This window comes from Electrona antarctica, assembly GCF_951216825.1.
Source record: "Electrona antarctica genome assembly, contig: scaffold_40, whole genome shotgun sequence".
Classification (NCBI taxonomy): domain Eukaryota; kingdom Metazoa; phylum Chordata; class Actinopteri; order Myctophiformes; family Myctophidae; genus Electrona; species Electrona antarctica.
The window spans coordinates 340,871-354,908 of NW_027638523.1; the positions used below are offsets into that span (position 1 = coordinate 340,871).

Genomic DNA, 14,038 nt, shown 5'->3' on the forward strand with positions numbered 1-14,038 from the left:
AAAATCATAAGTGGTTTGGTGATAAATGATGTCAGCGACCATTCACCTATTTTTCTTACATTAGAATGCCAAATTAAGAAGGACAAGGAGGAAAATGTGCCTAGATACAGTATATAAGAATAAGAAAGGATAATGCAATAAACATGTTCAGGGATGATCTTAGGCAGGTTGACTGGACGGGGGTCTATGTGAATGAGGTTAATGCAGCATATTAGGCTTTTTTAAATAAATACTTGGCACTGTATGACAAATACTGTCCATTAGTTTTACATAAGCAAAAAAAATACGTCAACAGAAAACCTTGGAAAACAAAAAGCTTACAGAATGCATCTAAAATAAAATATAAAATAACATTAAAGGTACCTGGAATATTTTAAACAAAGTAATGGGTAATAAACCAGTTTCCACAAACTTACCTAGTCATTTCAATACTAATAATACAATTATAAAAGACAAGAACGAAATGGTGAACGAATTCAATTCTTTTTTTGTAAACATTGGACCAAATTTGGCAGACTTAATTGAAAATCATGATGAAACGGATTGGACAGGAAGTAGTAAAGTGTTGCAGTCTATCTTTGTGGGAAATGTTAGAAATCCTATCTATGGTAACAAAGTATAAAAATAAGACATCCACTGATTGTGATGGGTTAGACATGGTTATAGTGAAAAAGACAATTGATTGTATCATCAAACCCCTTTGTTATATTTTTAATTTATCCTTTCAGTCAGGCAAGTTTCCAGATCGAATGAAAGTTGCAAAAGTTATTCCACTTTTTAAATCAGGAGATAAGCATAGCTTCAATAATTACAGACCAGTGTCATTGCTCTCACAATTCTCTAAGGTGCTTGAAAAGATCTTTGCACAAAAGTTTGATGCTTTTATTGAAAAGCATCAAGTGTTGAGTGAATGCCAATATGGCTTTCGGCAAAATAGGTCCACAGCAACAGCTTTAATGCATATAATGGAGGAAATATCAACATCAACACATGAAAATAAATATACAATAGGGGTATTTATAGATTTAAAAAAAGCTTTCACACCTTGAATCATTCCATTTTGATTTCTAAATTATACACATACGGCGTGAGAGGAATGGTACTGGACTGGATGCGAAGCTATTTAGACAATAGACAACAATATGTGCAGTGGGCAGGTAACACATCAGAGTGTATGAAAATTGAATGTGGAGTCCCTCAAGGTTCTGTTTTGGGACCCAAATTATTTGATCTATACATTAATTTGTGACGTATCAAAATTATTACAATTTGTTTTGTTTGCAGATGACACACATTTTCATTGCTCTGGATATGATTTAAATAAGTTAGCTGAGACCATTACACATGAAATGAAAACTCAACAAATGGTTTGATGTAAACAAGCTCTCGCTGAATTTGGAAAAAACGAAGTTTATGGTTTTCGGAAATAGGAAAAAGGATGACCAGGTGGAATTATCCATGGATGGAGTGGCCATCGCAAGAGTATCAGAATTTCGGTTCTTAGGTGTAATAATGGATGACAAATTAACATGGAAATCCCATTTAGCACATGTTAAGAAAAATATCTCAAAGAGCATTTTTATTTTAAACAAAGTGAAGCATGTGCTAGAAAAGGAAGCAATGCGAATATTATATTTTTCATTAATTTCTCCATATCTTAGTTATTGTGCTGAAGTGTGGGGGAATACGTACATGACCACCACAAAACCATTATACTTATTACAGAAGAGAGCAGTACGAATCATGCACAAAGTGCATTATAGAGATCACACAAATAGTCTATTTATAAAATCGAGAGTATTGAAATTTGAACATATCGTGAAGCTACAAACCTTATTAATTATGTTTAGTGCAAAAAGCAAAACATTACCAGTTCATCTACAACAGCTATTCAATCCTAGTTCAGAAAGTAGGGATAGTAGGAGGACATTTGACTTCAAACAAGTTTGCACGGACCACTCAAAGACTGATGTGTCCTTCGATAACAGGAATTCGAATATGGAATTCTCTGGATGACAATTTAAAGGGTTGTACAAATATTTGCCAATTTAAAATAAATTACAAAAATCAAATATTTAGACAATATGAAGACGATGAGTAGGTTAACTAGAGCTAGAGCTATCATTTATTGCATGTGTCATTGCTCAACCTCTTGCTTGTTTTGTTTTACTCTTTTGTTTTGTTTTTGTTTTTTGTTTGTTTTTTTGTTTTGTTTAGATGTGTATGCGCCAATCAATAAAGTAAACTAAACTTTTAAGTGAAAAGGGGGCAGGTATTTATAAGAATTTATTCTTCTTCCTGCTCCTTTTCGTCATAGGTGTATCAGATACTGTATGAAAGACAAATGAATTATGAAAGATATTAATTGTTATCTATTATGATTTGTACTGTATTGTGTTACACTATGTGCGAAATAAAAATGAAATGAAAATGAAATGAAATGCTTTGAAAAAACCCTCTTGTATATGAAACCAAATACACACAATAAATCAAATAATGAATTGCATTTTTATAATGAATTGCATTTTCATAGCACTTTTCCAAGTGGTCAAAGCACTTTACAATTAATTCATACATTGGGAGGTGAAGCGGCGAACAGTCGACGCCAGGGTCCTCACTTCCCACATTCAGACACCAATGGTGGCGAGCTCACACCAACAAACTCATTGGAGGCAATGTAGGGTTCAGTGTCTTGCCCAAGGACACTTCGACATGTGGACAGGAGGAGCCGGGATTCGAACCACCGACCCAGGGATCATTGGATGACCTGCTCTACCTCCTGAACCACAGCCGCCCACGATGAGTTCTGGTGCACAGGGTTGTTGGTGAGCTAAGATAAATGAGAATAATGACACTGACTTCGCTGATGACATTGCGCTTATCAGTCAATCATTGGAGTCAATCAGTCAATCAAGAGCTCAGGCTCTCCTTCAGTCTCTTGAGCAGGCCTCCAACTGTGTTGGTCTTTATCTCAACGAGACGAAAACTGAATACGTAAATATATGCAAATCCAACAATAACCACATTATAAAAACACTTAACAACACTCCTCTGAAACAGGTTGATGACTACAAGTATTTGGGTTCATATATATCTTTCAAACTAGGAAGGGTATGGCCTGGTCAGCCTGCAATGACATGCATAAGATCTGGTCATCCCAGCTTAGTAAGATGTTAAGTAAAAATATTTAGGACGACCGTTGAGCCGATTCTACTCTATGGCTCCGAGACATGGACACGTTCAAAGAAACTAGAGAAACGGTTGGATGGCACTTACACCCGCCTTCTAATGAGAGCGAAAAATCTGTCATGGAAGAGCCACCCATCGACTAATCTAATATACGGCAACCTTCCCCGTGTTTCTTCACTAGTCCGATCCAGAAGAACACAGTTTGCCGGCCACTGCTACAGAGCTGACAATGAGGTTATATCTTCCCTTCTTCTCTGGAGTCCTGCCTCAAAGCAGACCAGAGATAGAAAACTGTCGTTCCCTGATGTCATCGCTAGGGACACAGGCATCAGTAAGCAGGAACTGGGGATGGCAATGAAGGACCGGAAAGTCTACCGTGATATTGTGAAATCCACGATCTCGACTGCGGTCGAAAAATGATGATGATTTTCTCTCATCTTGACAGACATGCTCACTCATTTGTAATGACACATATCAGTAGGTAGAACAGGATTTCATCAAAAGAAAAAGACATAAGGATATTTTTAGGGCAGCCGCCCTACACATGCTGTCAGTGGTGCGTGCGTGTTTGTAGTATATGGGGAGCCAACGCATTTATATCCATTTCTGTGTGCATATCAAAGTCTCTCCGGAAGGTCATTCCTTGGTCAACTCAGGGGGTGCGTGCCAATCTCTCACTCTCTCTCATTCCCTGGTTAAGCATTTCAAACCCCGTTTCCTGGCCTGGGGTCTGAAAAGGTTGATGTTGAAAACCTAATTGTTTACACAGCCTGTAAACAGTGGTGGTCCGTGTGATAATTCAGGGGGGGATGCCATAGGAGATAGCTAACCCCCCTCCCCCCTGTGGTTTTGCGCATCCTGATTATACCCACTCAGGAAGGCTGGGGGGGGGGGGGGGGGTTGCATTGGTTAAACTCTTGCTTCATGACATTCCACTGTTCAACACAACTGGCATAATATTCATTTCAGCATCTCAGGGCGTCAGGCTACACAAATCATGCATCAACTAAAGATTGAGACCTGGAGTCACCGCTACACACTATGATATGTATGACATGTTTGTTGAAACTTCCAACAACCTGTTTGAGTTTGTGCCAATTATGTTTTTCAGTTATCTTTTCTTGTTTCGTGTAGTGTTATTTTGTCATATAACTAAAAATACATCGCATGGATGCACCTGGGACGTATCCTCAGTGATGTATCCTGAGGTCAATGGGGTTTCGGGTCTACCATCATCATACCCCTCACTCAGGCGACCCAGCCGGGGTTGATCAAATCTTATGTCTTATGTCCCAGTAGCTACCCTCGATCAGTCCATCAGGGAATGAGAAAGGCCATACAATCCGTTGCTCCGGAACTACTCTGCCGGGACTGGGAGAACCAAATTCTGGCGTGTGAAAGGACTAGGCTCTGTGGGTTGACTCCTGTCCGGGCCCCTCCTACGTCTCGCCAGGTCCACTCCTGCTCTCACCAGGCCCAGGACCTGTGCGTTGCACCAGACTCCCAGCACCAGGCACTTCATTCAGGAGTGGTGGATTATAATGGCCCTCCTAAAGGCCTCACCAAGGTTTGTTGGGCTTCCTCCTCACGGAGGACACAGGCTAGGGCGGTAACCCGTACTGCTCACCCAGGTGCCGTCTACATTCCGGCTGTCACCCGTCTCTCCGGTGGTCACCAGACTATACCCGGTTGTCACAGTCTATTCCTATGAGTCACTATAAATAGAATACCTCAGACTCCCAGCACCAGGCACTTCATTCAGGAGTGGTGGATTATATATCATAAACTTCTGTTGAACACTTGTTACTTAATTGTAACTATTCAAATGCAACATTATATTCAATTAGGGCCGGGACTTTAACGCATTCATTGAGATTATTAACTACAGAAAAATTAACGCGTTAAAAAAATTAACGCATTTAATCGCACCTTTTTTTTCCACCGCGGAACGTTTCTCACTGTGTTTCTAGTAGTACTGAATTGGCTGCAGCACGCGAGCAGCAGCTGTTGTTCACTCTACACTACAGGCTACAGCTCCGTAAGAAAGCCCAAAGTCCAAACCCAAATGAATCGAATGAAGAAGCCGCGTATATTGCTTTTGCTACATGGATGGGACATTTAGATGTAAAAGCTATCGGATGGAAGCGTGGATAGCGGCATGGCTGTGTGCAATGTCAGAGGGAAAGGATCCATTTATGACCAACGTTAGCTTATATGCTAGGCTTGCTAGCTGCTTCAGTTTAACATGTCTCACAGACCACCGGAGACGCGCGGTGATTTCACCAGCACGAAGCTGTCAGGCTGTCCTCGATGCGAAACATAATGAAGTAGCAAGCGACAAGCGTGGGTCAGCCCCAACCTCATGTAAAATGTTTCCCCCATAATAAAGTTGTTTTTATTTGTTCTCATGCCCGCCATGTAAAGCACATTTGAGTATTCATATACACACTGAAGACACTATATAGGCACTTGCTGCTCTTGTTTATCTGTTAGGATAAAAAAGTTGTATTGCTTAAAGGGGAATACCACTCATTTTCAACATTTTTCTATGGAGTTGTGTGCACTGGAAATAATAAAGTCCCTCCATTATGTGTTGCCTATAGAACTGGAGGTCTGAAAAAAACAGTAACATTATGAAGTACATTTTTGTGATGTCACTGAGATGTACTTCATAATGTTACTGATTTTTTTCAGATCTCCAGTTCTAGGCTACACAGAATGGGGAGGACTTTCTTATTATATCCACACAACAACTCTAAGGTATATTAATGACAGTAAAATGTTGAAAATGAGTGGAATCCCGTAGTCACTATTCACTGGGATACCAAAAAACATTTGAAAAAAAAGGTTTCTCACTGTTCTCGGGTTGAATATTGATATGCGATTAAAATGCGATTAAACGAGATTAATTAACTACAAAGCCTCTGATTAATTAGATTAATTTTTTTAATCGAGTCCCAGCTCTATATTCAATACAAACAAAATATGCAAGACAAGTACAAGAATGACTAATCTTTACTTGGACAAGTGAGTAAATGTTCTTGTCCAAATGTGGCTCAAATGTCAAGCCCTGGAAACTATCTGTGATGATGTTCCTCCAAAAATGAAAAGTTGAAACATTAAATGTTTTTCTCTCTGTGTCTTTTTTCTAGCCGTCCCGCACCTCCCTGTGTGTAAAGAGGAAGTTGTCACTGAACAACAGGAGAGGAGCTCCAGTCTGGTCCAGGAGGAACCACAACCACCACAGATTAATGATGAACAAGAGGAGCTACTTCAAAGACCAATGGAGGCTGATGGGTCAACGTTGACATTACAAGCAGTGAAAAGTGAAGATGATCATGATGATGAAAACAGAGAGACGGAGCCTGTAGCCGGCACCTCAACTGAACACATGAAAACACAAGCTGATGTAGAGGACTGTGGAACATCACAACCAACTAGTGACGACCAGCTCCTCTCTTCACACTGTTCTGAATCTGACACTGAAGACAGTGATGAGTGGCAGGAGACCAGTGAAGGTCAGTCAACTTTAAACACACTGAAATCACAAAAGAAACAACATGTGGAAGGACAAAGATTGTCGTTGAGCAGCAAGCTGTCCAAGGACCTGAAATCATCAAAACAAACTCACTCCATGAGGAGCCACACAGGGAAGAAACGCTTTAGTTGTACAGACTGTGGCAAATGTTTTAATCGTAAGGCAAATCTGACTAAGCACTCAATGATTCATACAGGGGAAAAGCCCTTCACTTGTACAGTTTGTGGTAAAGGCTTTATTCAGAGTGGTGATCTAAAAACACACATGAGGACTCATACAGGGGAAAAGCCCTTTACTTGTAACGTGTGTGGTAAAGGCTTTGCTCTGGGTGTTAATCTAAAAACACACATGAGGACTCATACAGGGGAAAAACCCTTTACTTGTAACGTGTGTGGTAAAAGCTTTGCTAGGAGTTGTCATCTAAAATCACACATGAGGACTCATACAGGGGAAAAGCCCTTTACTTGTAAAGTGTGTGGCAAAGGCTTTGCTATGAGTGTTCATCTAAAAACACACATGATGACTCATACAGGGGAAAAGCCCTGTACTTGTAACGTGTGTGGTAAAGGCTGTCTTCACATCGGTAATCTAAAATTACACATGAGGACTCATACAGGGGAAAAGCCCTTTACTTGTAACGTGTGTGGTAAAGGCTGTACACAAAGTAGTGATCTAAAAACACACATGAGGACTCATACAGGGGAAAAGCCCTTTACTTGTAATGTGTGTGGTAAAGGCTTTATTCAGAGTGGTAATCTAAAAACACACATGAGGACTCATACAGGGGAAAAGCCCTTTACTTGTAATGTGTGTGGTAAAGGCTTTATTCAGAGTGGTGATCTAAAAATACACATGAGGACTCATACAGGGGAAAAGCCCTTTACTTGTAATGTGTGTGGTAAAGGCTTTATTCAGAGTGGTGATCTAAAAACACACATGAGGACTCATACAGGGGAAAAGCCCTTTACTTGTAACGTGTGTGGTACAAGCTTTGCTAGGAGTTGTCATCTAAAATCACACATGAGGACTCATACAGGGGAAAAGCCCTTTACTTGTAACGTGTGTGGTAAAGGCTTTGCTCAAAGTGTTGCTCTAAAAAAACACATGAGGACTCACACAGGGGAAAAGCCCTTTATTTGTAACGTGTGTGGTAAAGGCTTTGCTCAGAGTGTTACTCTAAAAACACACATGAGGACTCATACAACCCTTTAGTTGCAGTTAGTGATCATTCATTCGATTCCAGGATGACAATGACAGATAGATACTAAAGCAGTGGAATCACATAATCTGACAATAGAGCGTCACAGCCCCTTTCAGAACGAAGAGGGCACCAGAAGAGAATTTCCCATTCATTTCCCCATAGACATTTCAAAAAGTATTTATTTAAAGACCTTTTTAAGCCTTGGAAAAAGCCAAGGTGACAAATCATGACAATGAACAACAAATGTTGGGCCGGACAAATAATTAGAAATAAGAAAATCTCAAAAGAAAAGTATTGAACCCTGCCCTTTTTTCCTTCTAATTTGTTCTGCCCAATTTTATTTTATTGTCATTTTTTGTCACCATCCGAGTTGGCTTTCTCCGAGGCTTAAAAGGTCTTAAAATATAGTCTTTTTGAAACGTCTATGGGGAAATGAATGGGAAATACTCTTCCGGTTCACTCGATATGTGCACTGCGATGCTCGATATCAACATGAGTGATTAAAGACATCACAATTTAGTTTATTCTGTATCTTTTTGTATATGTGGTCCATTGGAATGAAGGTTCTTTCATATTCTGCACACTGCCTACAACTGCTAGTTTTTCTAATTTTTATTTTATTTTGTTCTTTAACCTGTACTATACTCAAGGTACTTATTTGAATTCCATCCATTATTATTATTATTATTATTAGGGATCCACTGGTTAATAAAGTAGCAATCTGTAGAATATCCTTTTTCTCACGTATAATTAAAGTTAATTTATTTAAATTCAACCTCAAGACTAAAGGCTAAGGCTTTGCAAGAATATTATAAAAGCCATTTTTGAGTGAGAGTGGCCATTATTATTATTAGGGATCAAGCCTAAAGCGGCAAAGATCTCTTATTGATCGTATGGTTTCTGACATTTTTCACAATTTTGACAGTTCTGTGCTTTCGTCTTCCACGAAATTCTGCAATATGGTAAGAGGGTCGTGGGTAGGGAACCTCGTGACCAAGCAGGAACCGATAACAACATGCTGGGGAACCGGGTACCAGTGTTGTTTTCGTCGACTAAAACTAAGACGAAAACTACCTTTTTCCACCGACGGAAACTAAATGGAAACTAAATTAAAACGAAGCTCTGGTGACTAAAACTAAGACTAAATATATTGACACTTTCTTCAACAAATAAAAAATAGACTAGTGGACAAAAGATGCAGTAAAGTCATTTTACACTTGGTTCGCATGCTGAAAATAGCCGATCTACCAGCTCATGTGTCGCGCTGCGACGCGTTGTGAGCTTGTAGATCAGCTATTTTCAGCAAGTGTAAAATCTGTCATTACGACGGCATCAAGGCCCGCCAAAAGACATTTTAGTCGACTAAATCAACTGTAGATTTAGTCGACTAAAATTGCATGACACTTAGTCGACTGAAACTACCAAAACATTCCAGGAGACTAAAATATGACTAAAACTAAATGAAGTTTCTAAAACTAAATGAAGTTTCAGTCCAAAGACTGACTAAACTAAAATAGAAATGTGCTGCCAAAAACAACACGGCCGGGTAACCACCCAAAAAGATCAATTTCGTTTTTCTCTATCGGTTCCCACAGATGCACGCCGCAGCCACGCACAATTTATTTATTCATTTTTTTGCATCAGCAACGCAGATCGGCTGAGGCTGCCAAAACTTGCAGTTCTGGCTTAACTGTGCAATAGTTTTTTGCAAAACCTGGCAATATGGTAGAGGGTTATGCTACTTTCAACGGTGCGGCCCACAACCATTGGCCAAAGGGTGGCGTTATAGCACTCAAGTGAAAAAGGTATAGCTCATGAACCTGACAGTCAGCGGACTCCTTCACCAAGCGTTTCCACCATGCAGGTTCCGCCTCGCGTAGAACATACACGCCTGTTTAATCTAACGTGATGATGTTTATGGTCGCTATCGGAACACGTTACTAACATGTTTCAAATGGACAGATCTACAAGATAACAGTGTGTCTGTTGTGCACCGCGTTACACTTGTAGATCAGCTTATTTTGGCAAGCAAGCCCCTAAACGATGGATCCACTTGTTAATAAAGTAGCAATCTGTAGGATATCCTTTTCTCACGTATAATGAGAAAGAAGTTAATTGATTTAAGTTTGACCTCAAGACTAAAGACTAATACAACTTGGCAAGAATATTATAAAAGCCATTTATATTGAACAATTGCTCAATCATTCCCCTTTGCAGATGTAGTGTTTCGCAGGTAGCGGGGATTGAACCCCATTCTCCCACTCGTCAGACCGACACACAACCTGTTGTGCCAACAGGGCTGAACCTGATTGGCAGGGCTGTTGTGGGTCGGGTCTTGATATCTTTCATCATTTTATGATTATTATTTGATTAATATCATATCACTGTCGTATATCGGAATGACTGGGGAAATGAATCAAATCTGGACACACGATTGATTGATTGATTGAAGAATGTATTAACAGTTTGCAGAATTACAGTACATTTCAAGCACAAACTCAATACAAAGGCTGTTAACTGTGAGTGGACGACCCAATTAAGCATTACACTTGTTTCCAATAGGGTCCACCATGTTCAAATCATCAAAACATTTAGAGACGTACAAATAGACACTTCTATAGACAGAACAGGAATTCATCATAAAGGAGGTAAAAAGGGAAAAGAAACATATACAGTGAGGGGAAAAAAAGGACACGGCTATAATTTATTTGTCAGATGGTAAGTCCACTGATGCGTTCTTGTGATGATATGATGATATGTCGTCATGAAATATTAAATGATTCACGGGACATTTGGAGTTACCAAGGCATGCATGTCTGGCGTTCATGTTGTGATCAATATACAGTAGCCTACAGTATAGCCCTATTGGCCCCACAGCCGATCAGCCTAAGTTTTAAGCCATGCTCTGCAAGCCAGCTCTCCTCCAAAGGTGAGATATGAGCAGGCTGCCTCATTGGGAACAGATGCACGACCATTTTGTCGTGGTATTTATATAAGTCACACATTCTACAAGCTTTGAACTGAGCAGATTGAGCAGATTGGCCAAAACATCTTTAAAACGGCTACTTTCATGGACTGAAGAGGGCAGTTTTTTTACAGACGGGTAAAAGGGCAGGGGCTGAAGCCTATGCACGTGCCTTCCTTTTCTTAGCGGTCACCAGCGGACCTAGAATACAGTACGACATGAAGTGACCACATTTATACTCCTGTTCACTGTGAGAAGTGTTTTGGGGGTCTTTTCCTGGCTGGCAGGCCGGCCGGAGGATTGACATTAAAGATGTGGATTGATCCATCATGACATGCTGTGGTCTCACTCTTTCTATACCAACACCTCTTAGTGCAGCGACACATTCCCATGATGACAGTCTGTTAAGATGTGATCTTTATTGTCTGTATATATGTAAACGATAAACCCTTATTCTGAAGAGCCACACCGGAAGTACCGGATATGCCTGTTACCCAATGTGTATATAATGACGCTGCTAATAAAGATGCTCGAGTTATTATGGTCACGAGCTGAATGTAAGTGCTGAGTCCTCATTCTTTTCCTCCGTTATGTTTGTTTAGTCCGACTAGCTCCAGGCTATCTAGACTCTTCCTTATCGCTGTAATGGCAGCTCTGCTAACACAGTCTATACAGAGTATCTGGTATTTTTGTAACCTCCAAAAGAAAAACTAAAAACAAGAAAAAATTATATTATGAGACCATCACTGCGTCAAATGTAATTAAAAATATACAATATTCAAAATTTGCCAAATCGTCACCTATCTAAGAAAGGATTAGAAATTAATTTTCAACTTTTCAAGTTATTAAGGGGCCAAGCTAAATGGTCTATGGTCCCTTATTGTAGTTGACTGTTTTTAAGGGGCTGCGCCCGAAGTGCCTGGCCCCTTAAAAACAAAATTGCATTTCTGGCTTAACCGTGCAGTCGGTTTTCGTGAAACTTGGCAATATGGTAGAGGGGTATGCTAAACGGTGAGAACGCAAAGCCCATGGCCATTGGCCAAAGGGTGGCGCTATAGCACTCAATCAAAAATGCAAAATTTGAACAGGTATAGCTCCGTTTGACCGTCAACAATAAAACTTGGATAGACATATGCGTCTCCTCGTGTCGAACAACTTTCGTGTTCTGACTTTTGACCTCTGACCCTGGCTAATGCTGCATTCACATGGAATCAGTCAAGCAGTAGATGGCAAACCGTAAGTCATTTTAGTGGACGGGAGCAGGACGGTAAACGGAACAGGATGGCACGGCAGCCTGGCAGCCAGTTCAGGTGACGGTAGCGGCAGACGGCATCAATGTTAAAATATTTAATCTTTTTACCGTGCCGTCCAGCAGGTTTTGACGTTTGCCGTCTACCGCTTGCCCGATTCCATGTGAATGCAGCATTAGATCACCCACTATTTTGAATTATACATATTTTCTTATGTCCGCGCTCCAGGCCAAACCATGCAGTTGTTTTTCACGAAATGTGGCAATATGTTAGAGGGCTATGTCACCCTGCTTAGACACAAAGCCCACAACCATTGGACAAAGGGTGGCACTGTAGCACTTGATTGAAAATCAGGCATAGCTCATGAACCACCAGCTGATGAACCACCTGTAATAATTACTAGGTAATTAGTACTAATACATAGATAATAATTTAGACTACCTGATGTTGGTGTCCAGTTATCGGTGGTGGACAAAGTAGCCTACGTATACTCAAGTATTCCTTTTAATGACAAATTAGTGAAATTACAAAGTACTTTTTCCATTTAATATCAATGCATCATGGATTCAAATTGTCAAAAGTGTGCAAATAGCTTATCTGTCTGTCTGTCTGTCTGTCTGTCTGTCTGTCTGTCTGCCTGCCTGCCTGCCTGCCTGTCTGTTGTCACAGCCCCTGTAGTTGGCCTACTAGGGCCTGTGTGTATTCCTATAGGCCTAGGTCTTTGCTTCCCACAGGTCCTGAGCAATTGCCAATCAATTGCCTGGCCAGTGGTCCCAGTGTGTTCTATATCTGTTGTATTGTGTTTTTATATGGACATAGTGTTGGGTGCTGGCACATATGCACACATGGCATCAACGCATGGTGCTGTTTTCTGGCACACTATACACTCTGTCTTTCTTTTATCTGTATTGTATTGTATTGCATTGTATTGTACTGTATGTGTCATTGTATGTTCAGTTGTACTACCATTTTAAGAGCCTGCTCAGAGACTACAGATGTAAATTAGCTTATGGCTAACTCTGGCACATTTACATGGAAGTGAAAACTGAAATGTTGATTAATGTGCATTGTCCCTGTCAAATAAATAAATAAATAAATAAAGGGCTGGGAGTTGGCCGGCCTAACTCAATTCAATTAAATTCATAGGAGCTTTTTTGGCATGAGAAAACATAAACACAAACGTTTACATTGCCAAAGCAAAAGTGGAACAAAACAATCAAGATAAAACAATACAATAAACAGTCATGTAAACAGAGCTGTGTTATATTAACACTTTGAGTAATACTATCTTGTGAGACTATAAAAGATTGTGCATTTTCTGTCAGAGATAGTTAGCCTATACATCCGAGACGTTTTATACTTTTGAAAGTTAACACCAGTATTTCAATGTTTTAAACATGTTATAGGCCTAAACATTTGGTGGTTTTCAAACTCTCCTTAGGTGATTGTAATCTGTGCAGGGAAGTACATGTCTCTGATGTCTTGGTACAGTGGACAGACGGTTAGGAAGTGTAGCTCAGTCTCTACCTCGTTTTGTGTGCAGTGTGTGCATAGTCTGTCTTTTCTTGGGAGCCAGGTCTCTCTCTCTCTCTCTCCTTCCATGAGAGCAGCAGCATTTGTTTGCTCCATTCAACACCCTACATTACATTTACCACACATCCACTCACTTACACTACTGATCTACTGATTAACACAAGCCACTTAATACTTTAGTATTGTTTGATGCATACGTTTATTATATTGTAAATAAATAGTGGTTTGTGCACTTTTAAACAGCTGTGTGTCTTCCTCCTTTGTTATGGCCCAAGAGCCAGGTCATAACACTATCTATCTATCTATCTATCTATCTATCTATCTATCTATCTATCTATCTATCTATCTATCTATCTATCTAT

General features: G+C 40.0%; 2 protein-coding genes across 4 annotated transcripts in view; both read left to right on the forward strand.

Moving 5' to 3' along the window:
- Nucleotides 1-14,038, forward strand: part of LOC306917958 (uncharacterized protein) — a 338,291-nt gene that overhangs the window by 238,242 nt on the left and 86,011 nt on the right. The window lies entirely within an intron of this gene.
- LOC306917977 (uncharacterized protein) overlaps nt 1-14,038 on the forward strand; it is a gene marked incomplete at its 3' end in the record, with an annotated part of 51,521 nt that overhangs the window by 25,858 nt on the left and 11,625 nt on the right. The window lies entirely within an intron of this gene.